At 40.3% G+C, this 22,712-nt stretch overlaps 1 protein-coding gene across 3 annotated transcripts in view; it reads left to right on the forward strand.

Annotated features, from left to right (window-relative positions):
- The first annotated feature begins 488 nt into the window (after positions 1-488).
- The window catches only part of GHR (growth hormone receptor), a 137,496-nt gene continuing 115,272 nt past the window's right edge, over positions 489-22,712 (forward strand). For all 3 annotated transcript variants that reach the window (XM_062018731.1, XM_062018732.1, XM_062018733.1), the window contains exon 1: positions 489-714. The gene's annotated coding sequence lies outside the window, so the exon portion shown is untranslated. The remainder of the gene's footprint in view (positions 715-22,712) is intronic.

Below are 22,712 nucleotides of genomic sequence, written 5' to 3' on the forward strand. Positions count from 1 at the left end.
GGAGCCCCGCCGCGCAGTGAAGGTGCCGGGCCGCGGCCGGGCTTCGGTAAGAGGGCAGCCCAAGCCACGGTCCCGGGGTCGCGCCGCGCCGTAGTCGCTCCCTCTCCGGTCCGCTCCGCCCGACACGTTCCCGGCGCGCCGCCGGTCCCGCGGTCTGAGCCCCTCCTCCCCGCGGCAATCGGAAAGCCAGCTCCCTAGAAGCAGCCATGGAACAGGGGGGAGCAGGGAGGAGGATTGGCGGGAGGAGGAGGAAGAGGCGGCGGCGGCGCTGAGCGCCCCGCACCCCGGCAGGCTCGCCGGGGTCTAAGTGCGGTAGCGAGCCTACTGACTGCGGCTGCTGCAGCCATTGGTGCTGCCAGCGCAGGGGGCGGGTGTGCGGGGAAGGACGGAGGGAGGGAGAGAGGGCGGGCTCACTGCGCTTCCCACCGCCCCCTGGCGCGGTCCGACCGCCCTGTCCTGTCCCGCCCCGCCCCGCCCCGTCCCGCCCAGCGGGAGGGGTGCGGGCTTAGCCCCGCGCCCGGCTGCCGTCGTTCGCTGCTGGCGGTTGTTGCCGCTTTAGAAGTTGCGGGTGGCTCGCCGCGGAGGGAGCGCAATGCTCGGTGGTGCCGCCGCAGCGGCGGCCGCTGGCGGAGGCCGCTAACTGAGGCGGTCCCATGGTGCCCGCCGGCGGGGGCCGCGCCCACCGCAACTTGCGGGAAGTTTCTGAGCCAGTCGGTGAGTAGCGGGTGAAGACTCCGCGCCGCTCTTGGCCGGCCGCGTCCCGCGTGGGGAGGCTGCGGGACTGCTTCCCCGGCTCTGGCGGCGGCGGGCAGGACTTTGGCTTCTGTCAGGCTTCGCCTCCCTCCCACCCGGCCCTCGCCTGAAGGTGGCGGGGGGAGGCTTTGAGCAGCCCCCGCGGCCCTGTGGTCGGTGTCGGAGCCCCGCTGTGGCCCCGCGGGTGGGAAGGCTGACGGGAGGCAAGGGGGGGGGGGCGGGGGGGAAAAAATTTTGTGACCCTGTATGTTGTAAGTGCTGAAGGGGGATGACGAGGGAGGGAAACGCGGCCCTGGAGGTCTGGAGAAACAATATTCTTCAGAGAAGCCTTTTCTGGATGCACTTCGATTTGAAAAGCAGAGAGAGGTCAGTAGAGGATCTGCCGGCATCTCGGTCTTCCCTGCTGTAATGGACCTAACAGGAGTTTCTCTTCTGAGTGGTTTATTTAATTTTAAAAATTTTCTCTTTTTTGTTTGGTTAACTTTTCGTGTCATCTGTGGTTGATTGCATGTCTTAGAGTGTGGTCTGATGTAAGTATTGCACGGGAAAAAAACCTGCTAAGGATATTTTAGCAAATACTGCGAGTGCTCTGAGCAGTACATAAAACAGAGTGTTATTGCAGAAGAGTAACTAGTGTATTTTCACCACAGCATCTTCAATGATATTTGTTGCAGGCTGTCATGGGGCTAATTCTGGCGATCGAGTGTGCAGTGTACCTAATAGGTACTCAAATTCCCAATAGTGTGTATCCTTTCAAAATCTAATGTATTATTAAGTTGCTGTATTCAGTCATAGCTCCATGTTCTTACTCATGTAGCAACTACAGAAGAGCAACAGCAGTACATCTTTCTGTTTGTGGCTAAATCTGAACTAACAAAACAATTAAAAATCTGTAGTCCATTGCTTGAATCGGATTCCATCTTATAAATTCTTTAAGGAAGTGCTTACTAACAGAAGAAACTGAACTTACGTACCAGTTAAAGAGGTGCTTCACTTAAATTTGAAGGACTCTTAGCTATAGCATAAACTTGGTTGTGCACATCAGAGATAAAAAATGCAGCTGGAAATATAGCTAATATAAAGATAAGATTTATTAAAATATTGGCATTTACTTAAAATATGCTATTTAAAATACTGATATTGAAGTAGGTTGCAGTTGAGATATTTCACGTTGCTGAGTGATAAATACAAGTATTAGTGAAAGATACTTAGCATGAAGTGTTTAAATAGGAACATGGTGTCTTTCATCTCCACCACATCTCAGTCTCGCATGACTAGAATTGCTACTTGTGGTGTTAATTCAGGATGTTAAGCATGTTTTAATAAAGCATTGACAAACAAGATAACTTGCAATTCTTCTGAGGAATAATTTTATAAGATTGCCAGTAAATAGTAATGGTCCTTTTATTAAATATATGAAAATAACTGCCAAAAACATTAATGTGTGAAGAAGTCATAGATACTCCACAAATACTTTAGAGTTAAATTCTCTTGACTATGGTTAAGTATGTTTTCGTTACCATGGTATGTTTCATTGTCTCCCAGTGTTGATTTCTCAGTGCAGCACCATGTAAATACATAAACTCGGGAGCTCTGTAGAGGTGTTAATTTTGATAGCACCCTTCAAGCACAGGAGTACCACTCCCAGAGAGCACTTGGGTGTCTGTGCCATGCTGGGTGCACTGGGAAGATGTATATATTCTGTATATTTTTACTCACTGAAGTGGCATTTGCTATTTTCTGTGACTTCTTGTGCCTGTTTCCAGTAGGGAAAGCTCAAATAAATGTTTGAAGACCATTCCTCTTTTTCTGAGTGGGACCTTTATTTTCTATGATCTAGAGGCTGAGGATGTATAATGTACGTTGGTCCTCTTAAGGTATACCTTTCACACACAGGATCTCTTTTCTGTGTACATTCTGTTAATGTGTATGTAAGCTAGAGGCAGGCCATATCCTTATGAAATGAAGCTTCATTTTGCTGTAGGTATTTTTTTTTAATCAAAGCTAGTTTTTATCTTGTGCTACTAATGGGAGCATCAAGCTGAATAAAGATAACCTTTTGTATCTTATTTGAAATGTCAGATTTCTGTGGACAAAACAGGAGGTGTGAATCTTTGTCAGTGAGAAGGCAGAATGGGCGGATTTTTGTTTTATTTGGGTTTTTTTAAACTTCTTGGATCTGATCTGTATCAGACACCTGCATTCAGCCCTGTTGAAGGTCCTGCAATCTTAAGGTAGGTGTCAAAACATTTTCAAAGCATTTCAATGAAATAAAAATGGTATAAATAACAAGAAGAAGGATAAATTTGTTGGGAAAAGGAAGGCCAGCAGTGCAATGATGAATCTGCTCAGTCCAGAAGGGACTCTCTAACTTACAGACTCCATAGAGGGTTGGGTTCCTTTTAACTAAAAGGACCTTCTATATTCTTTCACCAAATATTTACTTGATGGAAAATTGAATCTTTGGCCCAACAGAACTAGCATGGTAATACTGGGAAGAGGGCAGTGTGAGGAAAGCAGGCAGAGAAGTGACGAGGCTATGACTACAGTAGTGGTGAAGGCAAAAGGCTGATACAATGAGATAACTAACTTGGTAGGATTTATATCAGGGCTTGAAGGAACATTTTGTGCTCAAATTGTTTATCATGAAGAAAATCTTATTTTATATGAATGCCAGTTTAAGCTCTTTATATGAGGTGGGTGTTTATTTACACTTTAATTCATGAGAGATGTAACAAGCATCCTCTTACAAAAGAGGAATTCTCAATGTATGAGAAACAATTTTTCCCAGTAAATTGTAAAAGCTGTTTCCTGACAGAAATTGGATGTTGTTCATATCATATTTACTGCAGATTATGAAATGAAATTATATTTAAGCATGTTGTTTTCTAGAAAGCAGATGTTGTATTGAAAAAGAAAGTAGTCACCAGGAGCTTTGGTGGTTTTTTGTTAGTAAGTTAATAAAAACTTCAGAAATGCTTCGCAGTAGCAGGGTGGTATGCAGTAGAATGGGACTGAATGTCTTAGCTAAACAAGGTAATATTCCTTATTGTTTGCTGAGCATTTCAGAGGAACGATGTTGTGAGCATATAAAGGGCAATCCAAATTACTAAAGGAATAACTGCTGGAAAACACTGTTGCCCAATCTTCTCCTTCATGTAGCAGTAGTCTCTGATGCATGAGATACTTTAATGTATGGATGCATATGCACAAACAGTCAGTTCACAGTAACCTTTCAGGTGTGAGGTTGTCTCACTTCATTTTAGTCAGTAGCTGAAGGATTATAGCAGTAATGAAGCATTTATGAGATTTAAAACTGTTATGCTATTAATACTTATTATGCTAATCATGTTTATGTTAGTCTTTTGACTAACAAAAAACCTATTGATCATGACACCGACTTTATGTATTCTAAATCATGTTCAATTTTGTGGCTTTGGGTTATTAAGATACACCTGTTTGTAGCAATACAATCTGCAACATAGTCTTTTGTCCTGCTACATGTCTGAGGTAGTGATTGCATTTTGTGGAAGGGATCCAGCATGAGGGATCATGGTCGTATGGAGGAAGGTCACACAGAGGCTCATGGAGGATGCTGGAAATGTGGCGAAAATAAACTCTGTGTGGGGAACACTGGTGTGAGTGGCTGTGAAACTGTGGTAAATTTAGCACAAAATTGTAACCTCTCTGCATCAAGAGAATAAACACAATACCCATTCTTCTGGCGTGGAAGGAGTTAACACTTTCTCACCTCTCCTTTTATTTTGAGATTTTGAGAGAGACACACAGCATTAGGGTGTGAGAGTGCTAGACCTGCTAGGCCTGTGCATGGAGCATAGGTGACAGCCTAAGGTGGGTGCATAATGTGGGAAACTGAACTCAGAATGTGCAAAGAAAAGATGCTTCATCAGATTGACACTCACAAATGTGAATGATTTCTGGCTCTGATCACTTAATAAGCGTACTACTTGTAATCTTAGAACAAAGATGATATGTGAAGACATAAATATGCAGTGGTGTACCATTTACATACTGTTCAATAACAGGGATGGCAATAACTAACATTTTAAAGTTTAAAAGGCAGTTCAATACTGTCATAAATCCCTTACAGACTTCAAACGCAGTTTATAAGTAGTCAGTCCAAACAAAGTAATATTTCAGATGCACTACAGAGTAATTTTGTGCAATTCAGGTTTCTCAGCAGCTAACACAGAATGACTCTGGAAGTAGTTGGAACCAGTTAGGTTATTAATAACTGCCTTCATGTTGCATCATTCAAATGCTTGAATTTAAAGTTTTACTGCCTCAGGAGGAAATTGTATTGGTAAAACCTGGCCTTCAGTAGGAGGAAAATCAAATCCTCAGCTGTTCCAGCACCGTGTCCTCTGACTCTTGGCCTGCAGCCCAGGCTGTTGTAGCATTGTGGTCCCGGGCAGCCCAATATCACCACTCAGAACTTCAGCTTTTACAATGGTGGTGGTGGTGGTTCAAGTCTTGCCAGCCTAGACTGTGGGGATAGCAGAAGTATTTTTTTTTCTTTCTGCAGGTAGAGACATCCAGTGGCTGTTTCTAGTCTTCAAAATTTGATGCACCTATAAAATGCTGTTTGTTCAAATCCTGGTGGGCTGGTTCCGTGTACCATTTGATGCCTGTAGGTAGAAACCATATCTGTGTTACTTTTGCGAAGCGATGTCAGTGTACCTGACCAGTATGCAACAGTTTGGCTTTTTAATCTGTACATGGTTCATATCTGTAACCTTACTGATACAAACGTGTCAATGAGCCAAGCAACTCCTTTCATGCCTGTTGCAGTTCGGGCATGGAGTAGTGATAGACTGACTGTGAAGGAGAACCTGTAGGCCAGGAGAAACAAACTTAAAAAACCATCAAATTTTATTTCAGCTGCCTTTGTTAAATGAGCATTAAAAAGTTTTTGCTTCAAGAACCGCATTGCTGTATTCACAGCTGCTGTCAAATATTCAACTAGCAGCCTGATTTCTGCTGTATTTCATGGTTTTGCTTCTTTTTCCTGCCTTTTTCTCACACACATAGGAGTTTGTCAGTGTTACCTTGAGAATAAGTTGGTGCACTGGGCTCTTCTTTGTCACATGACTGTAAATATTGCTTGAATTTAGTACCGAATGCTAGGAAAATGTGTTTGTTCAATAATCATATTACAAACCTACTTTTTAATTGTTCTGAGCAATGCCTTGTATGCTGTTTTCATTTAAAAAAAAAAAAAAGCTTGAACTGTTCAGTGTTTTGACTACTTGTGAGATTGCTACTGGCTTAACATGATGCTGTAACAAGTAGGTAAAAAGAAAGCATGCTTTGCATGAGCTGAAGAGATTGTGATTACCTTTGGAACCCACCTTTATCTGTTCTGCCTAGAATAAGGAAAGTCTGGTATGAAGATGGAAAGAAGAAAAGCTATCAGAAGCAGCAAGCTGCCTTGTCTTTGTCTTTTGATTACTTTTTATGGCGGAGCCTGGTCAGGTACCTCTGGGGAATGCTATGGAACTTTAACTTACAAAGACACCTCCAATAAAACAATTGCTTTTGTAATGGCTGTGACAGCACAGAGCAGCTCTAAGAACAATGACAGATGTTGAGTAAGCAGGGCAGAAAACAGCATCGTGAGGACTCCTCAAGCTCACTTACATTTTACAGCATGTGTAGATCGAACACAGCAGGCTGGGGCTTTGGTCTTCTAGGTTGAGTCCTGGCTTTTGTAGGCAACGCTTGCTGTTCAGCCACCAGAGAGAATGATTTGCAGAGAGAATGATTTGCAGCATGTGCTGGGAAATCCTGCTCACTCTTCTTGAATCTGTTTGCAGTTTTTGGCTAATCCACACATGTAATTGAAGCACATTCAGCTAGAACTTTCCAGATTTTACTTGTGCCTATATCCAGACAGTGCCAATGCACTGGTCCCATACATGTGGATGAACTGTTCCTACTTGGGGCTGCAACATTGCTGCAATAGGATCAGAGATAGTGTGTGAGGTGGGGCTTTATGCTCTTTAGCAGTGATTTCTGACCTTTGGAGAGCAGTAGTGAGTCTGTGGGTCTGCTTGTGCTTGGCAGTAGTGACAAACACTGTACAGGAGAGACACTTGTTACGTGATATGGTCACTGCTGACCTTCTGTACACCGGCCAGTTCTGCTGATACGGGACAGAGTGTACGGCATGGAGGGACTGCAGCCCCAGACAAGAAGAAATGACCCCTTCACCTCCCTGTGAGGAAGGCTATTTTTATGGAACTACATGATGAGTTCTGGTATCTTCCAGCACTAAGGTGTGTTTAATAAGGGTGGCTATGTCAGTTCATAAACCATTTCAGAAAAAGCAGTTGCTACTGTGAAGGAGTCTGTGCCTCATTACTGCTGATCCTTAGTTAATACCATGATGGAAAAAGTAATGCTGTTTACTGTTATGCCCATGCTTTTGTTGTAGCTGGATCTGTTGGTTTTTTCCAGTTATAAAACAAGTTAATGTTTTCTATAAGTAACCAAAAGTATTGTGTATATCATTATAGGTGAGGTTTCCTCTCTCCTTCTACCATTGCAGGTGGAGGGCTTCCTCTGTAAGCATTCAAGGGAGCTTTATGGATCCATCAGAAATAAAAAGTCCATCCTTCAAAAAGAGAGAGCGTGGGATTTAGGAAGAGACACTCTTCCTGGCTAGTTGTTCATGTTGACATTTAACAATGTAACCGAAATCTTCATACAGAAGCTTCTGTAGTCGTATTCCTGGTTTGTTTGCTGAGTGTGAATTTCAGGTACAATTCATTTTTGGCCTGTTGTTTGAATGGAAGGAACCTGAGACCCTTGTTGACCACAGGAGATCTCAGAGTAGAAGAGGGAAGAAACTTTTCATAGTGGGTGAACATGTTCTAAGAGTGATTCAATTTGATAAACATGTAGAAAGAGAAGAGGTTTTATGGCGTGAGGCTACTGTTTGTGAATCATTTCCGAAAAAAAAAAAAAAAAAAAAAGAAAAATGTCTAGGTAGAAATACCAGGACATGAAAGCCTGGGGAACTGTTGGATGACATTGGAAAGGCTTAAGTTACAGACTCTGAGCTGTTTGGGTCCACTGTCTTAAGGGGAAAAACAAACATGATGTGACCAGTAATGGAAAAGATGTGTTTAAGACTAATTGTAATGATTTGTTTAAGGATGATTTAAGTGGCCAGTAAAACACAGTAAAAAGAAATAAAACCCTCAAGGTGATTTAAAAATTCAAATGTAACTTGAATTGCACCCAGAAGTTTATTTAACATACTGACTTTTACAAATATTTTATTTTGCATTTTTATAAAGATTATGCTACTCTATGGGTAAAGCTGGGGTAGGAGTGGATGTTTTTTTGGTAGTGTAGTACTCAGCTTGCATTAATAGGCTTTCCAAATGCATATGGGTTGTAGTATATTGTAGAGACCTGTCGGTGCAATGGCTTGTAAAAAATACAGGGAACAGAAAGACAGTTATTTTCGCATCAGACAACTGATGTCTTTCACCAGCTCAATTCATATGTGAGCAGTTGGTAGACATACTGTTTGTTTTCATTGTAGTTTTTGTTTTGGTTAGTGATGCTGAAAAAAATGTAAGATGTCTATAAAAATGACTGGCACTATTTGTTGTTAGGACTGAAACAGAAATATCTCTTGGTAGATGTTTGTTTGTCTAGATATTTTAAACTGACTTTTGAAAGATTCCTGCCATGGAGCCTGATCTGGCAAGAGGCTGTGGCTTGGTAATCCTGCTTGTATGAAGCAGAAGAGTGCTGCTGTGAGCAAAAGAGACTTATCCCTCCCATCCTTTACACCTCAAACATCTATTGACCAGATACGTCAAGAATTGGCACAAGAAATTAATTATTTCCCGTTCAGATTGAGCAGTACTACAAGGCAGCAACCTTAGCAGTGGCTTATGTACCTACAGGTCACACAGCTTATCTGTTCTTGGGGCTTTTTATTTGTTGTTTTAGGGGTGGACAGATTCCTGTGGCTCTGGAGCCACAAGCTGTGACTTTTGTTCAGCTGAGAGCAAGAGCTAAATAGGCTTACTCAAGTAATTGGTTTTTTTTCATTTCATTTTGAACCCTTAAACACTTTCTAGTGGGGTACAAACCATTTTAGACATTTCCTAGGTTTATATTACAGTCTATATAAATGTCTTTTATGTTGTTACTTTTTATAGATTCTCTAGGTTTAAAGCCTCTGTAACCTACCAGCATGACATTTGTTAAAGTTGCTGACCTCTTGTACTGAAAATTTACCGTGACCCAACCTGCCAGAAAGTACTGAGTAACAGAGGGAAAGGTGGGGAGGAACACTTTTAAACTCTGCTGTGTCAATGTCAAGATCTGCCATGTTGGAGAAGACAGATTACTTGCTAGAGGCTTCTGTAGGAGGCTTTCTTATTTTCTTCTGTTTTTCAGCAGTTGTATTAAATAATAGGCAAAGCCAAATACCAGAATGGTGATCTTCAGCTCACTGGACACAAGCAAATTTCAGCACATCTTTAACAGAACAATCCATAAAGAATGAATCCAGATCATTGACCCGAACTGTGTTTCTTTATTGTGTATAATTGATGTTGAGTCTTATGTTGTCATTATAATTAATAAACTGAGCAAAATTACTTCCTTTGTTTTATTCCAGCTCTTCTAACTGAAAGCTGGCTTTCTGTTTTGGGTAGGATTTTCTGAATTGTGTGGCTTAGAGAAAGCATGGAAAGACTGACAGAAGCTTCTTTTACAGGATGAATGAGCAAGCTTTATCTCATGCCACATCCTTGCACTTTATCAGGGTGACTCTGGTGGGCACCAGCAGAACCCAATTTGTTATGTTACTTTGTGTCCTAGCAGATTGGTGTTTTACAGCTGCTCTGATTACTCCCTACTGTAATAATACAGATGGTGCTCTTAAAAAATATTACTAAAATTCCCAGTCAGAAGCAGCGTAGTTATTCACAGCTGTGGCTTGTGGAGCACTTCCAGACAACTGAGACTGAAGCCAGCTCAAGGAAAGTGCTGAGCTGTGCTTGGTCAGAGGAGAAGGCAGCTAGGGCTCTAGTTGCACATTCAGCAGCATGCATGTGCAGCTGACAGTGCACCATCCCCTTTTCCCCACCAGCCCCTCTGTCTGCACCGATGTTGAGCAGAAACTGAAGTTTGTTGAAGTCTGTGCAATGTGTGTGAACTCATCAGTCAGTTTCTTCTGATACGAGTACAGGAGAAGCAGCAGATGATAAAGCCCATGTTGGACATGTCCCAAAGACAGTAGAGCTGCAGAAGCTCTTGGAGCACTATAGGAGGTAGAAACTTGCTGATAGAGACTATCAGGAAGCCTTAACAAGCAACTGTATTCATTACAGCAATTACTGGGCAGAAATAAGGCATCTTCTAGGGCAACATGAATGTTAATCTGTGTCCTGTTCTATTGGTGCACTTTGTAGCACAGATTGCTAGCATCCGTTTGTAGGTGCTGTAATCACAAACAATACTGGAAGAACTCAGACATTTGAAAGGCAACAAAACAAAAAAGCACCAAAAGCCCATTGAACAGGTTAGCATTGATTCCTTACCTTTGTGGGATGCATTAAGAGACTGAAACATGAAAGGTGGATGGGAGTTCTAACACAGTAGATCAAAGATGGAGGGTATTTATTTGTAAGTGAACACCACGAACCTATTTGGATGTTCTACATTATAAATAGTTGTTTACCAGCAGCTTTGGCTTTGGGCCTTGACTTTTGAGTCCTACTGCTCTTACCATTCATTCCTTTGTCTTTGCCTTAGCAGAGCATCAGTTGGCGCAGAAAATAATTAATGCCATTTATGATGTTGTTTTGTCATTCAAAACAGTAAAACCAAACAGAACCACTCATATTCCCTTGACTTTTTCTTTACAGCCTCATGTGTGTCTGGTGGGTTGATGTTTTCAGAACAGTCCTTGGTAATTCCTTTCTGAGGAGTGATATGTGACCTTGCTGAGCTATATGTAGGGAACTTTCTGCAGATAGCACTACATGCTTTGGATGTACTTTATGTAGTGTTTTTGGATAGTGTGTCAAAAACGTATACATGAACATTAAATGCTGGCTGCTCTTCTTCCACTTATTACCAGCAAGTCACTGTGTAACACATAGTCATGTAATTGTGATAAATTGAAGCAAATGTTTAAATTACAAAAAACGTGCAACATGGACCATTAGAAACAATTGTTGTGGAATCAAGATGTACAACCCCAGTGTTTAATTTTCAGCAGCTAATACAGTTGGACATTGAGGAGTTGTGAAGGAAATTCAAAGCAGTCCTCCAACTTTTGCCAAGATCACTCAGTAGACTCACTTATTGCCAGATGCTGAATGAGAGAGAACAGCAGCCACCACTGGTGGGGACTGGTTTTCTGAAATTACTCAAAGTCAATTATCAGTCCAATTTCAGGGGTTATATTAATACTCTGTGTTCTACCCTACAGTTTGAATGTCAAGCAAGCAGGTAAAGATGACATTTATGATGAAAGCCTTTCTCACATATCCTGTTAGGTGTGGGAATGCATACAGCATCTTTTATTTGTGAGTTTAATTTAATGTAGCTGTGAAAAAGAGATTGCAGCATAGATTGTGGGATGGGAGTTGTATTTCCCAAGCAGTAGTTCCTGGAAGTGATATGCAGCTTGTGGCTAGGAACAGGGCCATATCCCCAGCCATGACTGCAAAGGAGGCTCTCAGTGAGCTCAGAAAGACCTCAGCGAGATGCATGCATTCAGAGCCGGTTTTCATAGCACTGGTTTCCAAACCATAGCAGAACCACTACAACTATTCTGTGATTTGTATATATTTTTCTCTTAGAACCGAGGAATACTTCAGTGTTTAGATGTTGTTTTGTGTATATTGTGCTCTTAGTTTTTATGCAGTCTTGGAATTAGTAATAAACGAGATGCTACTTGTACTGCACAGATGATGTATCCAACCCAAGAGTCCAGGGCACCAACAGACAGACTATTCCATTTCTTCGAGGTGTTCTCTTTGACAGTAGCACAACCTGAAAGGTTTAAAGGAACCAGAGATTCATGGCCAGGTATGAAGTCAGGCCATAAAATGTTATCTGCTTGTCAGATGCCCTTGAGCAGTTCTTTGATAAAGTTAAAATCCAGCACTATACTGACTAAATATATGTAATTGCTTCAGAGGTAGGTGCTGCTGGGAGGAATCTGGCATCCTTTTTGGAATCCAGTTTGTTGATTATTATATTACCTGGTTGGCAGCAAGCTGTCTTTTGAGGCACAGGACAGTAATAGTATGCACATCTGTTTTGGTAAGTAATTGAAATACAGCACTGGCATTATTTGGGACAGATATGTATTCGATAACCTATTGCTGCCTAGTTGCATGACAAAAAGAGCAACTTTTTTCCATCATAAAACTTTCTTGCATTGTTCATCAGTAAGCTGAGCCTGAAGAATCTTAAGATTTAAGGGAGAGTTTCTAATCAAGATGTCAGTAGGCACGTCCTGTTGCTCACTAGCAAACCGCTTACTCTGAAGTTTTCCATACCATACTAGGAAACTAGGCATTTTCTCAAAATGCAGCATACTTTATGAAAATTTAGACTGTGATGTCAAATGCAGTTAAAAGTTATCTTCATAAATCCAAAAAGCTTAACCAATGAACATCAATAGGTATCCCCTTACATAATCTTAGTTTCTAACTCTGATCTTCGCCACATGATAACCTATCTGCAGGAAATTAGCCCTTCACTGATGTCGGAATGAGTCAAAGCTTGCTCCTTAGCAAAAATGAGAATCTGGCAGACTCCAAGTACAAACCAGCCTCTTTGCGGAGACCTATCCACAGGCCCTCTGATATGCTGGTTCTTCCTCTGCAGAGTTAATGTAAGCACTGGGTGTGGTTAGTCTGATCTTTTTTCCTCTGAGTTTATCTGTTGTCTGAACTCTGCCTGAAAAGTAGATTGGCACATGATCTCTTATTTTTCAAATTAGTTATGCCAGTTACACATAAAAGAGTTGGAGAAAAAGCATTCCATATCTGTTGTTAAGAGGTTTATTTTCCAGACTAAAAACCGAGTACTTGTGGCTCACATGTCATACGCTTGTGATTCCTAATTACTTTCTGGTGTGTTCCTGGGTGTTTTGTAGACAGTAAAATATATTTGATTTTTAATTTTTTTTAAAAAAACCCACACAGCTTAAATGGCTTCATAACTAGGCTAATAAAAATATATTCTGTGAGGCAGAAAACTGTTGGGATAAATAAATGTGTGGACTTAGCTTGCTTTGTCTCTTATTATCAATAAATGTTTTGTCCTGAAGGAGTGAAACTCTTATATTTCATAACTGGAAATTAGTCCTTAAGAACACTTGATGATTTTCAGAGCATGTAAGTACGTAATTTTTCCTGTGACCCATTTTACCAAAGGAAAATGTGATGTTTGCATACCAGTTGTTTTACATATAAATTCATAAATGCACATCTACACAGAAGCAGGCAGATTTGAAGTTGTGACCATTGATGTATGCTACCAATGAGCTACACCAACCCTCCTGAGGCTGGAGGTAAATAGAAACTGCATCAGTGAAAAAACACATTTCCCAGATAGCATGCCTTTTACTTCTTGGGATTTTATTCTCTATTTACTGCCAGTTGACAACTTGACTACCCTGACAATGTGCTAGAGTATCAAAGGCCTATTATTTCCCAGAAGAACGGCTTTTTTATGGATCTGAAGGTCAGTCTTCAAAGTCACTGCAGTTAAGAGTGATGCAGCTTTGCAGAGCACGTGTCAATACACAGGCTGCTTAGGATTGGTTCAGACATGAAATATGTTTGAAGTCTGTGGCTGGAAACTGAAGGACGTATAGTCTATGTACAATTGATTAATTGGGCAGGCTATAATTTCTCTGCTGTAGGGGCTGCAAGTGTGTGCTGTGGTCTATAGTGCCTCTATAGTTCCCTCACTGGAATTAGGGGTTTTACTGTGCTGATGTAACTTGTCCCACCACTGCTTGGTAGCAGGAGAGGATGGGAGCCCACGCCAGGGGACTATCTTGTCATCAGGAAGGGCTAGTCATCTCCCTTTGGCAGCAGCCCACAGCCAGGTTGTTTTAGGCCAGGCACAAAGCTGCTTTTTGACAGCAACCCATACCCAGTGCTTGCCAGCCTTGTTGCAGGGCTGGGGCTAGAGGCAGCCTTGGGACAGCTGGAGCGCTGGGCAAAGGGAGTGGGTGGAGATCTGCTCTCAGTCAACTGCAAATTGCCCCACATTCACCATGTGACCCAAAGGCTTGTGTATTCAGGGACAAGGGATGGCAAGAGCTCTACAGCTAGAGCATTGCAAAGACAAGTTGTAGGCAGGAAGGGATGTCCAGGATTTAACTGCAGCATCAGATGGGAAGTGTGATCTGATTGGTGACTGCTCTGTCTATGGGGTGCTGTAAGTTTGTTAAAATTGCAGGAGAGCATTCACATGATGTAATATTAAGTATCTGCACTGGGCACTTGAATTATTCACCTCTGTACAGGCTCTACTATGATAAGCCTAAGACCTTACTTTAGCCACCTCAGTTTAGTGCCTGCTCTTCAATGGTATGTGCAGAATTTCCCTGGCATGCAGGAAATTGATACGGTATGATAAACAAGAGCAGACTTTTGCCTCAGGTGACAATAATTTACTAGTAGTACAGTGTCATAGCCATAGTTTGCATTTCAGTCAACTATGCTAAACAAATATGAAGATACCTGCCCTGGAGAACTGGCGGGCAGCATTCATGTATAGCAGGTTAATTTACAATGCTGAACAAAACAAATATAGTCACATACAGCTGTGCTGCATGCTGATTACTTATGTTTTTAGTATGTTTTTTGTTGGCCACATGCCTGCTGAAATCTGACACTATTCAGTTGCCTCTTTGTGCCTTGCTAAAATAGCTGTAGGAAAATAATTTTGTGAAATCTGAGAAAATTTTGAATATGACCTGATGAGGTGTGATGGTGATGAAGAAGCCTTGAATATTTAGAGTGAAGATAATTAGTTTATTCTGTGCAATGAAGTATATAAGCTTTTCATCATAAACTTGTTGCTGTTTGGATGAAAAAAAAGTAATTTTTCTGCAAAAGCAGACTTTTCCAGTTAATAAAGCTGCTAATAATTTCAGGTTGAATTAGACTAGTTGTTTCATCTCTTAGAAGTAGTTAGGACTATGTAACTAAGAAATCTTGGACTGGTTAAACATATTTTAAATAAAGATCAAATTTTCAGTCTGGAGTATGATTTTAATGAGTTAAACAGCTAATAAAAAGTAATTTCAAATAAATTCAAGTGAGTTCAAATATTTTCAAATGCATTCAAAGAAATCATCTGGAAATAAAAACTTGACTCCTCCTATCAAATTATATATCAGTATGAATGGAGCTAACTGAATTTTTTTCATCACACCAAGAGGATCGGTTTCAGAACTGGTTTTTTGCCATTGGTCTAACAGCAGTTAATTTTGTTTTATAGAGAAGCTAGTGTCTTTATGATATTTGTGAAGATACCAAAATGCCTTGAAATAGACAGAATTTTACTAAATTATTGTTTACTGATGCCCAGTATTATTTGTTGAAGATAACAATCTAGGATGAGGATTGTGAGAAACACAATGCTACAGCTGATACCATAGTGGGCACTGAATGGTCACACCTCCCTGTCCTCAAAGAATTTGTAGCTGTCCCCCCTTGTGTGGATGGGCACCTCAGAGCACTGCCAAACGTGCTCCACAGGATCTGTGGAGGTTTTGCATTTCTTAATTACCTATCTGGAAAGTTATTTTAAAAAACTGTCTTCACTGCAGTTGGTGCTCATGATAGCATGACAGCCACAGCGAGCCATCCACCTCTCCAGGCCACAAAGCTTGCTTACACTGGTCAGTGATAGAATATGACAGTCTGTCATTGAATATTGTAATAAAGCAGAGAGAAAACTGTCTTGAATCATGGGAAATCCCTAGATGTAATCCCTCATTTGTTTGTTTGGTTGGTTGGTTGGTTGCATGGTTTTTGTTTAAACACTGTCCAAAAGAAATACGTGTGAGGAGAAGCTTCAGGCTAAATGTAATTTGGAGAAATACACTAAAATCCATCTTTATTTCCACGTTAGGAGTGGACATTACACATTTTGCTGTGGATCTGGATGTGTCCCATGGCTGTCTTAATGTGACATTTGTACCCTGCTGTTGACACTGTCTTTTGTTGGAGCAAACACTCCTGTTTGGTTTTTGGTCAGTAAAGGTCCTGGCATTGCTTTTTTCATGGATTAACTGTGGTGGCCAAACTAAGTTGGCAGTATGGTTTCCCCTTTGTCCCTAACTACTACTTAAAAAACTTTGCAAATCCAGCTTCTATGTTGGCAGACTGGTTTTCTTCAGCTAGAGGGTGAGCCCTTCTAAAAGCTTTTACTCTCCCTGAGATTTATTGCAAAATGAGTATGTTCTTTTTGTCTCTGGCATCAACTCAGGTTTGTAAACTTTGTTAACCAAAGAAATATTGAGTTCCAAAATACTTGGAATCTGGTTGTTGACTTTTTGGGTAGACAGGGTTGTTGCTCTCACTCAGCACAGATTTGCCCTTAAACTTCTGGATGATCTCTGTACGCATTTTCTTGTTTATTCTCTTTTCTGCTTGAGGGCTTGTTCCTGGAAAATCAAACATGAGCACAGTTTCCAAATTGTGCTGAGGGTGATAATTTTCTTTCTGTGGGAGTGCCTGGTGGGACAGATAGTGGACATTTTGCATGTTACCAGTATTTTTGCACTGCGAATGGGAATATTTGAATTGCCAGAGATAATGAGTGGATGGAGTGCACACGTAGGGGTGGAGATTGGCAGGTAGGACATGGCCATGGAGTTCAGCTGGGGGTTTCTGTCTGTACAGTAAGCAGAAAGGGGTGGCAGCTGGGAGGGGCTCTGGCAGGCAGCACTTTCTGGTAGTGATCTCCTGACCTTCACATGCTCTGTGTGGCGCAGCCTGTCTCCCTTTCCCTCAGTTCATTTCCTTCTCTTGGACATCGTAGCTTCTTTCTTCCTTTAAAATTGGCCTTGGCTGCATGTGTGCTGAAAGGTGAGGTCCTAGTGAACAGCTTGGTTCTTTGTCTTGGCTCAGCTCCCAGTCCAGGTGCTTGATTATCTTATCTTTTACCTGTTACTTTCTTGATTTTGGGGGATGGGAAAGACCAAAGGCAGTGCTAGATTATTAGGGCTGGTTTACAGAGACTTTGAAGGTGTTGACTGTTCGTTGAGGAATTGTGTTTTCCCTTTGTACAGCATTAACCAATTTGCATTCCATTTTCACTGTGACAGCTTGCATATAATTGCTCTGCACCAAGGGCTACTTAAATGAGTACTGTATATTGGAGTTAACTTTTTAACCTGCTAAATGGAAAGTTAATGCTATTTATATTTAACTTAAAATTTGCAAACCAGGCAGCAAGAAAGTGTCCCCACAAAAGCTATGTTGCCTTTTATGTTAAAGCTATTCAAGGGAAGCCTGGTGTCTTTTTGAGGGATGCTGTGTGTGAACTTCTGCTATAGCAAATTGACTGTAATAATGGAAATTATCTTTAAAAAGGGACACTGTCCACTTGGATATTGTAAAGTTCAGAAATGTTTAACAAAATGCCTGATCAATGATGTAGCCTGTCTTTTCAGCATTAATCCTGCTAATTTCTTCTTAATATAATCTTCAGGGGATTGGAGTGAAAAGAGGTGAATGTGTATAGCAAGATTCATTCTGTCTGTTTTATTCACTTTATATCCCCATGTCTATTTAACACCTTAGTAGAGATTTGATGTCTAACCTTAAAGCATTTCATTTTTCTAGAGATGCAGTGTGCCTTTCTCTTGCTTTTGATGAAAGTTTATAACCTTTCTTGTTGCCTACAGAATTTAGGAAACGTGAATCCTAAAAGCTGAGACTCCAGAAGAAAGTACCGTGTTTAGTTCTAGGGCTCCCAAACATAAGAAAGATATGAACCTCTTGGAACGAGTGCAGAGAGGGGCCACAAAGATGATCAGAGAGCTGGAGCACCTCTCCTGTGAAGATAGGCTGAGAGAGTTGGAGTTTTTCAGGCTGGAGAAGAAAAGGCCTCAGGGATATCTTCCAATACTGAAAGGAGGGCTTCAAGAAGGCTGGAAAGGGACTTTTTACAAGGGCATGTAGTGATAGGACAAGGGATGGTGGCTTCAAACTGAAAGAGGGAAGATTTAGATTAGGTATTAGAAAGCTTTTCAGGGTGATGGTGGTGAGACACTGGAACAGGTTGCCCAAGAGGCTCAGCATGCCCCATACCTGGAAGTGTTCAAGGGCAGGTTGGATGGGGCTTTGAACAGCTTGGTCTAGAGGAAGGTGCCCTTGCTCATGTCATGAGAGTTGGAACTAGATGATCTTTAAGGTCCTTTTCAACTCAAGCCATTCTATGAGTCTGTGATTCTATGAAATATGAAAGCTCATTTTTAAACACAGTTTTAAGCTAGGGTCATGAATGTTGCATGCCTGTTGTAAGCTTGGCAAGTAACTTCTTAATACAAACTCAGTCACTGTCTTTGGTGTATGGATGCCTCAGCTACTTAAAGAAGGCAGAAACAGCATCTTTCTCAGCATCTTCTTTTTCAACCTGCAAGTAAAGCGATTTACAGGTATACACATTGTGTATTAGTTGCTGTTTATAACTGGACAGTACTTAGATCTCAATCCTGTAGTGAGATAACCATAAGCCACTGTAAAAATCACTGATGCAAGATGAGAAAGCGTGTGTCTCTCTGAAAAGGGTTCATTGCATGTCGGAACAGTGCTGAGGGAGAGAAATGGGACATGTTTCAGCAAGGAAATGTTGCACATTTCATGTGCAGGGAAGGGACAGCAAGGTTCTAATAGTAAAACTACTGTGTATGACTAGGTTATATATATATATTACAAAAATAGTTTTCTTGTTAAAATACAGAACAATTGAGTTTGCTTGCTGGAATTCTGAGTTAAATTGCTTTTCAAAAGAGTATATTTCTGATACACTTTCGTATGAGGAAAGGCTGTGGAAACTGAGGCTGTTTAGTCTAGAAAAGAGAAGGCTGAGGGAGGATCTTATTAATATTTACAAATATCTAAATGGTGGGTGTCAGGAGGTTGGGACATCCCTTTTTTCTATGATATCTAACAACAGGACAAGGGGTAATGGGATGAAGCTGGAACACAAAAAGTTCCATTTAAACATAAGAAAAAACTATTTCACTGTGAGGGTGACAGAGCACTGGACCAGGCTGCCCAGGGGGATTGTGGAGTCTCCTTCCTTGGAGGTCTTCAAGACCTGCTTGTGACCTGATCTAGGTGAACCTGCTTATGCAGGGGGTTTGGGCTAGATGATCTCTAAAGGTCCCTTCCAACCTTACCATTATATGATTTTGTGATTCTATGATTCTGATCAGGACATTACCCAAACCTTGCTGAAGTACAGGAATTTCAGAGCATTTCAGAGTTAAGTTGCTTTTAAAAATGAAGAAATCATCTTGCCCTTTGTTCTTTCTGCTTTTTCTTTAAGCAACCATTAAACTATTCAACTCTCAGTGCCACTTATCACTGGAAGAGATACAAACACAGAGCTGGAAAACAGTTTTGCCCTTTGCAATTTATAGGCCCCTTCATGCAGTTTGTAGACACCTTCAGGATGGTAATAAATGGCCTCTGTTGAAAAGAGAGAATTATGTTTAAATAATTACAGTGGGGAGGATTTTTTTCCTTTTAAATTGTAATGCCTCACATGTTTTCCTCCTCAAAGAGACTGATATTTGCATGTTTTTTTCCATGTCATTGTACAAAAGCTAACAGCATTCCAGAACCTTTTCCTCTCATGAGGAACAGTGACATTTATCTCCTTGTCACCTGTGACTCATATTATTGTGCCCAAAACCAAATCCTTCATGTCTTGATTACCTGAACTAGGGCTTTGGTTTCTTGCTGTGCAGGCTGTCAACCTCAGTAGTTAATAGGCTCCCTTTGTGGATTTGAGATGAATACATCTACAATGATACAGTGATATTTCTGTGTAACTTGCATGCTTTGTAATCATCAAAGTATCACAAGGCAACCTTTTGAAAGTACAGCTGACTTAATAAATGTGTTTCTGATGTTCGTATTTTCTAGAAGAAGCATTTGGAGAAGGAAGGAGAAGGAGTTATTGAGAAAGATAAAAATGACTCATAGGAAATATTTGTCTTCTTCTTTCCTATCTTTGGCTATTTACATCATAAACTGTGGGGTGATCAATGCCTGTCAATGCCTCAATCCTAAATAGGATTGAGGATGTGAGATAGCTCTCAGAAAGTTAAATATTTTGCAGTTTTTAATCTGCTTCCTTTCTTTGATGCATTTAAACATGTTAAAGTCTGCCAAAGTGTAGTGGCTGTGGAGGATGTTTGTCTAGTTTACACTATTTATTTATTATATCCTCCCTTTAAGTAAAAAAAAAATAAGAAAATAGAAATGAACAAACAGTGTTTTGTCACATTTCTGAAATTGCTAGCATGGGTGTATACATCCCACGCTAAATGGTGAAGATGAACTCTCCTGGACTTCTAGAGTGTTTTTCTTAATGTGTACCCCACTCAGTGAAGCAGCACTCAGCTCTGTTAACATCATACTGGAACAATTCAGAGGTTCTTTTAACACACAAGTCGATTCCTAGAACTCTTGCTTTGTAAATAAGGTTTGTTCCCAGTGAGTTCTAATTGATACTGACAGTTAATATAATACCTACTCACAAGGCCTGGCCTTTACTAAAAGAATTCTTTGAACCTTATTTATTCATTGCTGCAATCAATTTAGTTTAAAAGACAAACCAAAACAGCACAAAAAACCACCACATTAATTTGACCTCAGTTTTCTGTTGATTTTTGTCTTTATTTGTGAGTGAGATTAAAGCATCAGACTCTTGTCAAACTTTTCACTTGTAGAACATTTGGTGGGTTTGATTTTTCACGTGATCATGGCCCCAGGAATTATAGTTATATGGATATTAAAGAATCATAATTTTCTGTCCAGGTTGACTAAAGCATTTGCCTAATTGTATCATTAGTTCTTTATAAACTAATTATTATTTACCTATACAGAAAATTGGGCTTAGTTGCAAAGCTGGTGTAGCATTCCCCTCTGTTCTCAGAGTCATTAGCACTTTATATTTGCGTGATACTGTTCAGATATCAAGTAATGAACCCTTGTCCCTTGGTACAGATTTTATCAAGCTCTGCTGCTGTGTACAAAAGGAATGGGAGTTGTGCTTCGATCCCTCTTACCTTTAGTTTTCCTCATAGAAGTCAGAGATCTGATTTGATTGCCATTACCAGAGAATGAATCATGTTAGACATAAATCATCCAGTGGTGACCTTGTGTTTTTCTGTTCTGTGTCTCCCTTTGCATAATTTCAGTAATTGCATTCTTAGTTCTGAATGAGCTTTTGAAGGGATACCTCTTTTTGGTTTCCCTTTGTGTATTTTTACTTCAAAAGTGATAACAGTTACTATTTTCACTGTGATTTGCAGTAGACCCTGTACAAATGCTCAGTAGAAGATAAGATTTGTTACAAATTACCTGAAAAAACCTAGTCTCTAAAAGAATGCATTAAAAAAATTAGTCATTGACTTTTAATAAAGGTGTAATTGATAAACAATTATTACTCCCTTTATTACTGAGTGTTGTTTTCTTTGTACTTATGATTGCATTTTAATATCATTCTTATTATGTGTGGCACAGTTTTATCTAGCACAATACCAAAAGAGAAGACAAATACATTATGGAAAAATAGGAAAAGTCACTATATAATTTAGCAGTATATTTTAGTTGGAGTAACTTAAATTTAATTAACAGTTTTAGAGAACTATATTTTTATTTTAATGTGTCCCCTTAAAAAGGGATTGTTTGTGCTGTCTTGGAGGCTGTTTTGTGCCTTTATTCAATCTCTGAATTACAGCTTTATTTTGGCAAGACAATTGTACTCTGAATGTTTTGTTACAACTTTATCAGCTAGTTATAATAATCAGTCAGTCCTGGATCTGAAATGATCACGGGTTAGAGTGGTTTAAAATTTATAGCTTTTTTAAAAAATTGTTTCATAAGTGCCTACTCCAGCCAATGACGAGGTGCTACAGTTAACAAATGTTCTAAGGGACAAGGAGTGCAATAAAATAATTCAGTCTGCAGCAGGCTCATTCAAAATTAAACACTGGTATGATATGGAAGCCATGTCCTGGTGTATATAGTAATAAAATCATCAGAACAAATTACACAATGCACGTTTTTTACCGTTATTAACCATCTCTGGTTACAGACTCAAAAATTAGTCTGTAATATATTTGGTGAGAAATGGGATTAATAAAAAATCCCTTCCTTTACAGAAAAGTACTTCAAATAGAATAGAAAATTACAAGTGTTTTGTAGCTCTTTTGAATATCTATTAGTATGGTAAATAGAGTTCAGTACTTTGGGATTTTATAGACTGTTAGAGGCCTTTATTTTTTTTAATTTTCAAAATTTTGCATTCTGCAAATTCTGTTGTCTGTTGTTTCCACCACGCCCTCTTATGGACTCCACAGTTTTGGTCTTTGTTAATAGCTCTGTTTATTAATGAGACTGCACCTCTACTTAAAATGGCTTGACAGTTAGTGTGATTGATAGTATTCAAAACTGGTAGACAAATTTGCATTTTTCTCAAGGTACTAAAAATTTCTTTTGTCCATTCCACACTGCTGTTCACAATCACTAGGATTCTCTCTTAATGGCACCATGCGACTGCGTGGATGTTGAGAAGGGCCAGGTGGTACTGTCCAGTAATGTATCCTGCCATACTGCGAGTATTTTCAGCAAGTGCTTTTGCAGAACACTAGCTCTTGATTTTCATCCTTTTGTCCT

This window comes from Colius striatus, chromosome Z (genome assembly GCF_028858725.1).
Source record: "Colius striatus isolate bColStr4 chromosome Z, bColStr4.1.hap1, whole genome shotgun sequence".
NCBI lineage: Eukaryota > Metazoa > Chordata > Aves > Coliiformes > Coliidae > Colius > Colius striatus.